This window comes from Gadus macrocephalus, chromosome 3 (assembly GCF_031168955.1).
Source record: "Gadus macrocephalus chromosome 3, ASM3116895v1".
NCBI lineage: Eukaryota > Metazoa > Chordata > Actinopteri > Gadiformes > Gadidae > Gadus > Gadus macrocephalus.
In genome coordinates this window covers 7,805,579-7,818,738 of record NC_082384.1, presented here as the reverse complement: position 1 = coordinate 7,818,738, position 13,160 = coordinate 7,805,579, and the positions used below count along the sequence as shown (strand labels likewise).

At 45.1% G+C, this 13,160-nt stretch overlaps 1 protein-coding gene across 2 annotated transcripts in view; it reads right to left on the bottom strand.

Moving 5' to 3' along the window:
- Positions 1 to 11,845, bottom strand: part of tnrc6c2 (trinucleotide repeat containing adaptor 6C2) — a 58,756-nt gene extending 46,911 nt beyond the window's left edge. For both annotated transcript variants that reach the window (XM_060046938.1, XM_060046939.1), the window contains exon 1: positions 11,098 to 11,845. The gene's annotated coding sequence lies outside the window, so the exon portion shown is untranslated. The remainder of the gene's footprint in view (positions 1 to 11,097) is intronic.
- Positions 11,846 to 13,160: the final 1,315 nt, after the last annotated feature.

Genomic DNA, 13,160 nt, shown 5'->3' with positions numbered 1-13,160 from the left:
ACAGACGTCATGGTTCGGTGCGAATTAATAAATGCAATGCGGAACTAATTTATGCGAGTTCGTCAGGGACAACTAATGCCGCGTTTCCACCGGAGGGTGCCGGTCGGTTCAGTTCGCTAAGGTGCGGCACGGATCCATGGACCTATTAAAGAAGCACGGATCGCGTTTCCACCGCCAAAAAGAGGGCGTGACCCGATCTGAGCCGTATTGAGCCGTACTCGTCTCGCTGTACTCCTCCGTTGGGGTACTGAGACGCCTTAAAGGGTGCTGGAAAGTTCGAGCTACACACGCCGTCCGTTGATTGGTAGGCAGAATCGCACTTCCGTGAGACAGGGGGATACTAATAAACAAACACATTATCGGCGAGGTATTTCTGGACAACGGCAAAAGCTTCGTTTATTGAAGAAAATGTCGCACAAAAGTTTGCCGTCCTTCTTGGACGTCGATGATCTTTGTTTATTGTGCACGGTCACCTTTTTCCTTGGATTTATCAGCAGGCTGTTACACTGTTTCGGGCTGCTATTGAGGTCACAACGCCCCCCCCCCCCCCCTTCTGTGTACTTTGCACTTTCATAAATAAGACATGTTGCATTTTCAGTTTTATAACTGATAATTTATTTTGTTTACAAGTTACGGATGGAGTCTGTAGATGATGTGGGCTACTTATTGTTTACTGTTTATATCTTAGATTACACAGTTCATGCTGTTGCCGGTAGCTCAGGGGAGAGGCTGTATGACACTAGCTGATACAACCTGAGACATGCACAATGAAAAAGAATTCCCTTCTGCATTTTTGTTTTTTCTTTTCCCTTTATTGTACCGAACTCGTATCGTACCGTGATGTCTGAACCGAGCTATGAACCGAACCGTGACTTCAGTGTACCGTTACACCCCTAACACTCTCACACACACACACACACACACACACTACTTTTTTTTTTAATGTGATCTAGAACAATCTATTTCAATTTAGCTAGCTTCAGGTGGCCGCCGTTAAACATCGTCAGTCAACCCATTCGGTTGGGCAAGCCTTTCTGCAGAAAGGTAGACACTTGGCAGGTGGTCATAACATCTGACAGTCGATGGGTTAGGCACACGGCTAGCAGCTCGTGTCCATAGGAGATATCAATGATATCCGAGTACATAAATGAGGCCCAGTCACCGCAAGATTAATAAGGCCTGCCCCCCGCTGGGTGTGCCTGTGGTAGGGGGAGGGAGCTGTCCATCAAACAGACATGATGGCAGGCCAGGTGGAGGATGACTGATAGCTGGGGCAGGAGTGAAACTGAGAAATACAAAAGAATGATACGGAAGGAAAAGTCTAGAGAAATAAAACGGACCCAAGGAGGAGGAGGAGGAGGAGAAGGGAGACCGCGGGCATGACAAGGAATCATTTCTATGAACGCAGACCACAATGGCAAACTGCAAATATTTTTGTGGCAGTTTTTCTTTCACACACTTGAAGTGTGTGTGTGTGTTTGTGTGTGTCTGACTGCGGACTGAAATGGGAAATGGGGTGGCAGAGTGGAGTGCCCATTAGCCGAGCGAGGTCACATGCTCCTCAGGCCTCCCGCGCTAACAAGACCGACCAATCAGCCGCCGCTGCTCCTGGTGGTGGTGGTGGTCATCATAACGAACCCCATGATGGTGTCCATAGCACACAGAGTAGGGGTGAGGAGGAGTCACAAGCGTGGAAGAGGCCGATAGTGGGACCGTCTGTGTGATAAGTGTGCTAGCAAATTCACATGTAGTGGTTGAGGTGGGTCATAATACATCTTGAAAATAATATCCCAACGCCTGGCCTTTACCCAGGCCTTAGCCACAACGCTTTCTACTGCGTCAAGCCCTCTCCATCTCCTATTACCTCTCATCCTCTCTTATTGCCAACACCGCCGTCTCGGCCAGTGTGACTCGGGGTTGACAGTCTCCTCTCTGTCTGCTGGCATCAAGTCTCTGTCCACGCTGCTTTCCTGACCCCAGAATCAGGTGAAGGCATCCATGCTGCTGTGGCCATACAAACCTCTCTAGACTCGGACCAGCTTACCGCCAGTCAAAAGGAAGATACCAACGACAATGTGCTGCTATTGCATCGTCTATAATACCAACACACAAATGACGAAAAATAAAAAGGGGGTATTGAACATTTGCCTCCTAGTACTAAAGCTAGGCAATGTAGGAATTGTGATGTTAGAGCTGTTATCTACTGGTCAAGTTACCAACATGTTTTTATAACAGCTATGTTTCATGTTTCTATCTACCTCTCTTGGTTACCAAATCACTAATAACCTTTACCCCAAAGGGCCCTATCTTGCATCCAGCGCAAGTGACTTTCTGCTATTTTGACGTACCATGGCAGGTCGGAACTATAAAACATTTTTTCCATAGGGGCTGCATGAATGAACACTGTAGTAGGCTATGCCATGGGTTAAAATAATAATAACAATGATAAACTCGAGCAAAACCTTCCAAAACAATCTCGTTTTAGGGTAAATGATAATTTACCCTAAAATGATAATTTACCCTAAATTATTTGGGAGAGAACAGTTGATACAGCGGTAATAAGTTGGATTTAAATCCATGCATCTGCAAACCCCGTACAGCAAACACATATTTACTTGACACGGACATCGTGTACAAGCCCATAACTTTTAGGATTGATGAGTATTAGATCGTGAGAAAACATAGTTTTACCGCGAGTGAGTGTTAAAAAGAATGAATGAATGCAGGCGCGCGTGTGTGTATCCATCTGTTTAAACACACGCAAACTGAACACGTAACACATAATACAGTCCATGGCAATGTACATTAACGGTGGGACACATGCATATTCGGAACTCAAGTCGATAACGATAATGTATACAATACTGGTAAGAAACTATGTGTGTTAATGTATTGCCGCATATCATATCAGACCCACAGTTGCGGCCACAGGACCGCATATCATGTGAGTGTTACGTTTTCTTTGCCGCAATTTACATGACGACTCAGTATTTCGGAAGTTGGTAGAAGAAAACGCTATTCCATCAGTGAATTAGGCCATATTATTTGGCCATAAACTGAGCCATTTGAAGTTTGAAATTGATGTGGTCATGCATCTGTCTCATCGGAGACTGTAAACGCGCTGTCAAAATATAAACTCGTCAGGTTCAAATACGCTCATGGCTCTTAAAGGGGATGGGAGATGGCACTCTCATTGGTTTATTGCACGTTATGCCCAAACCACACCTAAGGGTAATTAGGCTACTTCAGGGCAACCTTTTTTAGATTTGCGCTGGGCGCAAGAGTCATTTATCCGCCGGTATAATAGCAACAGCGGCAGAGCCCCGCCAACAAAGCTACTTCCATTTTGCGCTTCTCACTTGCATTTCAGACCGTTAAAATAGGGCCCAACATGTGATATCTATCTCTGTATATTAGAAAATATTTCATTATTTTGTTATTGTACTATTATTTAACATTGTCCAGATTGATTGGACTGAACATTATCTTAGGAAAACAGTGACTTGTCAGTTAAGACTATAGATAGCTGGTGGTCACCATTGCCTGGTCGGTCACGTAGGTTTGATCGCAGCTGGGAAGCCTTTACACTCCCTGACACACACACACACACGGAAAGGCTTTCACACAAACAGATATCAAACAGACAACCCCCCACACACACACACACACACACACACACACACACACACACACACACACACACACACACACACACACACACACACACACACACACACACACACACACACACACACACACACACACACACACACAGGCTTGATGTGCATGCTGTCTGATGCCTGTCGTGTTCCACAAGGGAGTAGAGCGAGAGCAAGAGAAAATCCAAGCAGAGGATGAAAGCTACGATAGAGGAAACACCAATTAAGAACAACAGCAGCCGGAGAGGCGGCCGAGGGGTGGAAGGAGGGAGAGATAAAGAAAGAGTGAAAAAACAATCCTCGCTTGGTGGATGGCAGAGTCAAAATAAACAAGACTGTGTGTGTGCATGTGCCTGTGTGTGTGCATGTGCCTGTGTGTGTGTGTCTGTGTGGTAAGGGCGGATAGGGCCTAAAAAAAAAAATTGTTTGGTTCCGGTTTCCGACCGACCCTGTCAATTTATGTGCGACCCAAATTATTTTATGAGCTTTATGATTTTTTTTTTTGATGCAAACTATAATTACGTTTTGGTACAGCACCTCTTCATTCTGTACAAGGATGAGCGAATTTTCTCGTTTTTAAATGAAAACAACCTACCTATCATTCGCTGCCGCTGGAAAAAAATAAAAAAAATAAAAAAATAAATTCCCTACCTACCCATGACCTCAACTGACAACCAACAGGAACCAAACTTTTTTTTTTTTTAGGCCTAGGACTAGTGGAACTATTTGTGTGCCTCAATAGCTGGCACCAGGAGGAAGAATACAGAGGCAGGACTTCAGCAAAATAGAAAGTGAAAGGTGGAGGAGGAAAACAAAAACCATGAAGGAACATTGAGGCAGACAGACGGAAACCCTTTGGGACATGGGGACAGACACGGACCATGAGATCAAATTAATGAACGAGGGAAAGAGAGAGAGATGGATGACAGAGACACAGAGAGACACAGAGGGAGATACATAGCCGGAGACAGAGCAAGAGAGTGCGAGAGGGAAGCTCAGAAGGGATCCAGCCACAAGGAAGCAGAGTGGGCTTCACGTGTCGGGAGCCAATCACAGGGGACGTGGAGGCCGGCGCGGGGCGTTCCGGTCCTCCACAACAGAGAGGTTCTTCAGCCGCTACACACAGAATGGGGGAAAACCTCCTCGCTTTTCTTACGCAATTACCGTTCATCCAGCCACCCCATGCCTCGCAGCAAGAGCGCAGAGGGCCTTCTGCGTCACACACTAAACACTACAACACGGGTTGTTTTCCTTATTTAAATTTCCGCTCGTGACGGGGGGCGGCCCCCCACATGGGGGGGATTCGAGCTGCAGGGCTGCTATTACCGTGTGTGTGCTTCTTCACTTCATTACGACTACCACTACTTCCTCAGCTGCATGGAATTTATGGGTCGCTTTCTTCTTCAGTGTGGTTGCTATAACACGCACACACGCGCGCTTGAGGCAGAATGAAGTCTCTCTTAGTGGGTATGATTAAGTCTGTCTACCTTAGCTGTGCATTGGGGAAACCAAAACTTCTCAAAATAAACAAATGAGAGCTGGTGGAGCTCGGGACGAGTGTGTTAGCGGGTGGGTGGGATAATAAAGGGCAAAGGAGCCGGTGAGCGAGACACAGAAAGAGAGAGAGAGAGAGAGAGTGATATAGAGCAAGAAGCTATGTATAAATAACTGCTTTGAAGTGTCTGCTATGTATTAGCTCTTCGTGTTTTGGCAGCCGCCCCTATCCCAGTGTATGCAAAACTTCAACATGTTGGCAGCTCATTAAAGAAGGAGATTTAAGTCAATGAGAAAGGGCCAGGGAGAGCTCTGTGATGCCAAACCAAACTAGTCAAGGCTTATTGAATTTAAGAAACCGTCCTTCCAGTGTATTTGCCCGTTTATGGCTCCTCATGTCTGTGTATAAAATGCATGAATAAGTGCGTGTGGTAATGCTTGTCCTCTGGATACGGCTGCTTAATGCAAGAGTGTGCTTACTAACAGGGTTTGCCTGCTTGCTCTTGGACGGTGTGGTTTATGAAGCACTGTTAAAGAGTCGAACAATCAGCAACCTCTAATAAAGCAGAATAGAGTTGTTTTTACAACCAAGGAAGATTAAGTAAGTGACTCTCCCTGGCGATGATTAAAACTGCTCATAAACAATTATATTATAGGGGCATTAATACCATGCATTAATCCATTAAGGATGTATTCAATTGTGAAACTGGGAAAGAAACTGGGAAAAATTGTTTATGTTTTCTACTTCAGGCTTTTGACTCACTATATTCAAGGAGAAAACATTCTTTCACTACTTGGAACTAAATAAGTTTATTGATTTCCCGACCTCAGCTGAAGTTACCGTATTCAAATTGTGGAGCCATCCTTTGGGTAAAACATCATGTAGAAATGTTTTACATATTACTAGGATGTAAACTGTAGCTACTTACCATGTCAAAGCTGGGCAAAAAATTACACAATGGCAAGAAACTCAAGAATTTTTTAGTGCACACACACACACACACACACACACACACACACACACACACACACACACACACACACACACACACACACACACACACACACACACACACACACACACACACACACACACACACACACACACACACACACACACTTTATACTGCAGAGGCTTTCTCAGCTGCCGCCTACCTCCACTCAAACTGTCAGAAGCCCCAATGCCGAACCGAACAAACCTGACAGTGGCAAAGGGAATGCAAGGTTATGCCTTTGTGTGTGTGCACACACTGCACACATGCACACACTCAGGACTTAATTGTCAAGGTTAAGTTCTGTCAAAGCTTCCTTCACATTGACTGCCCATTGACACTTCCCGGCCTGCTGCAGTGGTAAACGAGACCCACAAAGTGATCAAGCGACAACACTAGACCCTGAGAGAAGGTTTGTAACCCAGGGTCGGGACAGAGAGAGCTGTGATATGACGGAGCTCAGGAAGTGAGTGAGGTGGAAGTGGATGAGAGAGGAAAGAAAGGGATAGTAAGAACCACTAAGAATAGATGGGTTTGTCTGAATCTGAAAACATTCTCGAGTGTATCAATAATAAGTAGGGATGCACCGATCCGATATTTGTATGTGATTGCAAAATGGAGCGAGCAAAAGGATCTGCTATCTGGAGCTATTTCACTTTACCTAAGCCAGCAAGCTCCACGGCTACATGCAACATATGCAAAGTAAATGTCCCGAGGGGTGGTACTAAACCTTCTAGCTTTAATACCACAAACCTTACCTTTGACCAAAAATGTCAAACCTTGCTGGACTACTATGTATCCCCACATCACGACTCACTACAATGGGTGCCCGGTCATTCAGCTGTTCAGCACCCAGGCTCTGGAATTCCCTCCCCCCACACATAAAACAGTCAGACACCATTACAACCGTCAAGTCACAACTCAAAACTCACCTGTTCAAACTCGCACACAACGTCTAACTGATCACTGTTTTGATTGTTTTTTTTTGTTTTGTTTTGTTTTGTCTTGTTTTTGTTTTATTTATTTCTTATTGCTTATGTTTATTTTTTTTTATTTTATTTTTTTTTCCACAATGTCTTGTTTTTTAAAAAATGTATGATGACTATATGCTCTGTAAGGTGACCTTGGGTGTCTTGAAAGGCGCCTCTAAATGAAATGTATTATTATTATTATTATTATTATTATAAAGCACCTCCAAAAATTCAAGTCTCATGATCCCAGTCTTTTCCCCTCAATGAAACTTACAGTTTGTAGCCATAATTTCGCGCTGTTTTTCTATATCGGTATCGGCCGATACTAAACCTCAGATATCGGTATCGGAGGTGAAAAAAGCGGATCGGTGCATCCCTAATAATAAGTGGAATCAAAATAGCCGAGGACAAATCTTGGACAAACAAACAAAACTAGAACTCTTTCCAGCACAATGGAATAGTCTTTATATGATGACCATCGGTCAAGCCTTTAGCGCTCCGTCTAAAGCTTTAACATCCTGTTACATAATACAATTGTCTACAGTTGGGTGTGCTTTCTTTTTATTGCATGAATTTAGTTTATTTCCATTCATATTCAGCCAAACCAATGTCAAAAACAATAGCTAAAACAATGAACATGACCTGCATCTGTATGTTGGGTTTTTGATCGAAATATACTTTACACGTCTCAAAAGATAGTTCCTTGTTTTGTACACTTTGGGCTGAACAACAGAAAAACCCTTGCATAAAATGGAGTATCCTGAGCCCTGCCTCAGCTCTCCGTCAGCTTTCATGTGCTAGTCCCCGCCGCTCCAATTAGCCCACAAATAACAAGGGCCCGGGTACACTGGACATTCCCTTGGACCCACGCCAACCCTCCTCCCTCCCCCAGCCCTGGCCCCAGTTACCCTAGCTGGGGCCCACCACAAGCAACCATCCTCCCTGCAAGCCCACCCCTTTCCCCTGCGATGCATTGAGGTAGGAATACCCCCTAGTCTGGTCTGAAAGCAGACGAAGACCTGCCTTTCAGAACAGATAGCTTAAAGTCGCTGATAAGCCACGACGGTGTTGGGGAAGGGCTACTGTCGCAACTGGCATTAACATGGGTTCAATTGGTTGAAGATCGTGTTTCTGCTTAGTGTGTATAAAACCACGTGCATCCCCTCGGCAGAAGAAGCATACATATTTAGCGTCAGGGCACAGAAAACCTCCCCAGGATAGATTTACGCACGCATCAGTGAACTATCTAACCAAAAATTAAACACACCGCTAACACATTCAGAGACTCATACGCACAAACACATAGACACACAAACACACACACAGAAATGGCAGCACGCACACACACACACACACTTTGTTAGTGAGTATAATGAGTGAGTATGATGCCCTTCTGGTGGCGGTGGACAGCTGTCTGACAGGTCTTACCTCAGTGGGACTTCAAAATGGTCCTCAACAGAGAAGAGAGTACAGGGGTTAATGGTTTTTGGCAGACAGCCTTTTGTTGAGTTCACTGACACAACCTTCTTGAACACACACACACACACACACACACACACACACACACACACACACACACACACACACACACACACACACACACACACACACACACACACACACACACACACACACACACACACACACACACACACACACACACCACCCTGCGGCTGTTAGGGTTAACTGCCAGTTGTTTTAAAAAGCCTTCATAATAACAAGCTTAGTAAGTCGTGTGGTCAGGCTGGTGCTAAGGTCAGTGACTGGGAAACATGATAGATCACACACAGCCCACATTCCCAACACACACACACTTAAGTGGGCGTTACCACGTGAGGGCCAACTGGACAAGTCAAGTTGTCGGGACACGTGGCACACAAACGCTTGTTTAACCGAAGCCTACCCCAGGAGTTAATAAGCTAGATATAGTCTAGTTAGTAGAATGCCCAGGCTCATAGGTACAATGTGTTATAAGGGGGCAATAGGGAACCTGGCCAAATATAACCTTGGGAATATGGCTGCTTCTTCACGCTGTTGTTAGACATAGCTCTGATAACCGTGTACCTTATTACGGATAGACTGAGTGAGGATACATCCGTGGCACATTTTATTTACAATACACCAACGTTTGAAACAAATGCGGTAGAGCCAGGCCATCAGAGGCTCAAATCCACAACGTTTCAAGGCATGAACGGGGAGTGGGAAAAGGTTATGGGTCTATTGCATTGCTAGAGGGTCGTTTGGTCATGATGATTACAGTAGCCATTTGTTTAATGAGACTGGGTCCCTAAATGAGAGAATGAATCTTCTCATACTGGGATGAAAAGGTCAAAGCAAGCCTATAGGCTAGAGTACTCCCTAATTTATACTATATTAATACTATTTTCTTTAACCCATTGTGTTGAATTTCCCAATCTTCGACAGATTTCTTTAAATGACTCCTTTTTCCTTATTCCCTCTGGTTAATTATGGATAAACACATCGAGGGGAATAGGGCTTATCCCAAGGCTACAACGTTCTGAGAACGGGTCACAGAAGAAGAGGACCGATATTGCCAAGAAATACAAAAAAACATCCACATTTTAATGCCCATATCCCCTTCAATCCCAGCCACCTACTGTCATCTGCATTAACTGGAAGTCGGAGCCCAACACTCTCTCTAACCACATCACACACATAGTCACAGCACTGTTCAAGGAGAACCACAGGGTCCGTTTGCGTCATGGAGGATGAACATCATAACCTGATAAACAATCGCAGCGCATTAACAAACTGGCGGAGCCCTGAGCTGGACGTTATTGGTCCCTCAGTTGAACAGAAAGATGGAAAAACACATTAGTCATCTCCAAACGTTGTACACACAAGGTACATACACCTACACATATATATTACCCACATATCATCGTACAATAACACATAAGCGCATACACAAACAACATGCAGAGCCAAGGCTCTTCCCGTCCACTATTCCACACACAGGCTATGGGATGTGCATTTTTCATTTCACCTCCCCGCTGGTGTTTGAAGAGCGATGGAGATAAGGCGACGCATGGGGAAGGAAACGTGGGGGAGAAACGGAAAGATCAATAATGTTCTTCAATTTAGACCCGCGGTGGAGATATTAAAGCTACTCTTCAGTGCATGGGAGGGGGTTCGTTCGAAGCACTGGGTTCGATCCCCGTCCCCGTGCCATCGCCGACACGGTGCCCTGCAGTGTGTGTGTCAAGCCATTGCGAGAGCGCACAAATGGTCATGCAGCACACATGAACGTTGTCATTTATCCTTGGAACAAATACGGGAGACTATACTAGACACAGCAATAAGGAAAACCATTCGTCCGTCGGACAAATTATGTGACGATTACGGCACACGCAGTAGACAACTGCGTGTGGATGGAGACGAGGAGCAAAACAAGACAACGACGTGAAACTTCAAGACAGGTCTGTCTTCGTCGCCACCAGGACAATGTGCCACATCTAGAGAAGACCCACAATTAAAACAGATAGACCTCTTTAGTCTATGGTCCTAGCAACAAATAAGAGATAAACCAGCTAATTAAAACCATGGACGGCACATTGGTATATTACACAGTAATGCTGAATAATTGCATTAACCCCTTTAAGCGCTCGTCTCGGTCACTTCAATAACTCCTTCGATGCTGGCGCACTAATCCGGTGACTTGGTCGATCACACAAGCACAACAGCCTCCATATTAACGCAGATATTCGCTTGTAGAAATGTCGTTCATACCAGAGTGATATATTGTGAGCATGTCCATGCCTTCATGGACATTAACGTCATGCGTTCTAAATAGTGGTTGCATGCATTACTAGTACATCGAGATTAACATTCCCGAGGTGCATGATCTGCTATACAATGTGCAATCGTGCATAAGACATTTCACCCAGTCTCATGCTGTCGGTCTGCACCTGCAGCAGGAATGTAGTAAAAAATGTGACGATGCCGTCTATTGAAACATACCTGGCGCATCAGCAGTGAAGTGTTGGCGTATGGCGGAGGTTTTCAGCAGAGGAAGGGTCCTGAACCTTGTCTTGATAAAGTACCCGTAAGGAGACGTGTAAGGAGACGCGCTGGGCCGCCGTGCGGAGGCTGGGGTGCCGACTGCTGCGTGAGCAGATGGGTGGCGGATCACCGAGGTAACGTTTAACGATGGCTAGACAGCCAGACACACACAGCCACTCTTTTTGCAGTGAAAATCCTCAAAAAGTAACACTTGCTCGAAGCAGTTCGTTCAACCACCGTCACGATATATATCGGTGGAAATAAGCATAGGTCAAGAAACTAACGCAAAAAAAATATTCTGAAAGCAGCTGAATAGTGTGCGCTGTAGTTGGCGTGTGTCATCGATTTGACCACAAGGTTTTGCAGGAGAAAGATTGAGACAATTCGAATTAAAAGCGCAGACGAGTGCGCATGGAGCCAACTTGTTTTTAAAGTGCAAAAAGAAATGTATTCGATTTAAGTTGCTAGCTGGGAAGCTAGCTGGAGCCACAACATCTGACCGACGAGCTGGCTAGCGCGAATGCGAGTTGAAAAATGAATCCAGGAAAATACATTCTCGGTGAATCCAAACGGAGGAGTGGACAGTCATTATACGCGTTCAGTGCGCTCTCGCTGACAGGGATCCTGCAGCCATTTTGTTCAAACTAACAACACAGCTCTCTCCCCTCCCAGGGAGACGACACAGCCGAGGCAGTGGTCCAATGCACGTCCAGCATATCCATGTGACACACACCCATACACTAGTCCTTCGCCCCGCCCCCTCGCCCTACCCTTGACAAAGCGGTGCTCAGATATAGAAAAATGATAGACAGCCATATCATATTTCAAAGGTAATTGCTTAGGCAAGGAGCTCACAGGGCTTGCTGATTTTATTGTGTTTGATTTTATTTCACAGCTAATGTGTTATACTATAATCACATTCTCTCAAACTGCTTTTAGCCATGTGTTTGCAATAGCAGGATCTCCAACACAGGAAATACCTAAAGTGACAAAACAATTCAGAAAAAAATCGTCATTTGAATACAATTCAAATTACCAAATTCCAAAAATCGGCATTACATCCTAACATCCTTTTAAAAAAACGAATCCCACCAAGACGCGTTATTCTTACCCAAGATAACCTTTACTTAAAGTATCGTGTGATCCCATGATTTTCTGAAACACACACCTCTCCACGCTATTCAACGCGTGATGGATGGGGTCGACTTGCGACCCCTGCAATGCGTTTGCAGCCGGCTCAGAGAGAAAGAAAAAGTGGCCTCTGTCCATTCTCTGAGCTCCTTTCTCATGGAAATGACCATTGCGTACAAACACACAGAACTCTGGCACACACACAGACACACACAGACACAGACACACACAGACACAGACACACAGTGTGGGAACAGGTCAAGGCTGTGGCCCACAAAAGGGGAAGGCTGACCAGTCAGAGCTGCAGGGTTTCATACATCACAGGGAGAGACTATTAATGAGAAAGCCAGGGGCCCCAGGAAAGAGCCCCCTTCTCCCTCTCTCTTCAAGGCAAAATGCCCAGAGCTATTATAGCGGCCGACTCCGACTGAATGGCAAAAGCAGATGTTCCAAACTGGGGGTTAAGAGAGGTGAGTGCGGAGGGGGTTGCTTTCGGAGACGCCTGAAGGGAAATGTCGTTTTGCATGGATCACAGACTGAGGTTAAGGGGCAGCTTGGCTGATGTCAATGTCAGTCACTCAAATGTATTGGGTTCATAATTATCCGTATGCTTTGAATCAAATAAAAATCGAATGCTAATCGCAATGGAAATGAAAACCCACAGACAGCAATGACTATCCAAACTACAGCTTGCTAAAAGCTTATGAAATATAGCCCGGCAGTCGAAATATGGTTAGGGTTAATGCTAAGTTAATGCTCCACCCTACATATCTCTATTTCAGGCAGCCACATTTTGAGGAACCAGTTCTCAAAGTCAAGAGGTATCCTTGGTTTTCCACCCATCACAACACGATGTTCCTATGAAAACATCAGCTCAGAAACATAACATT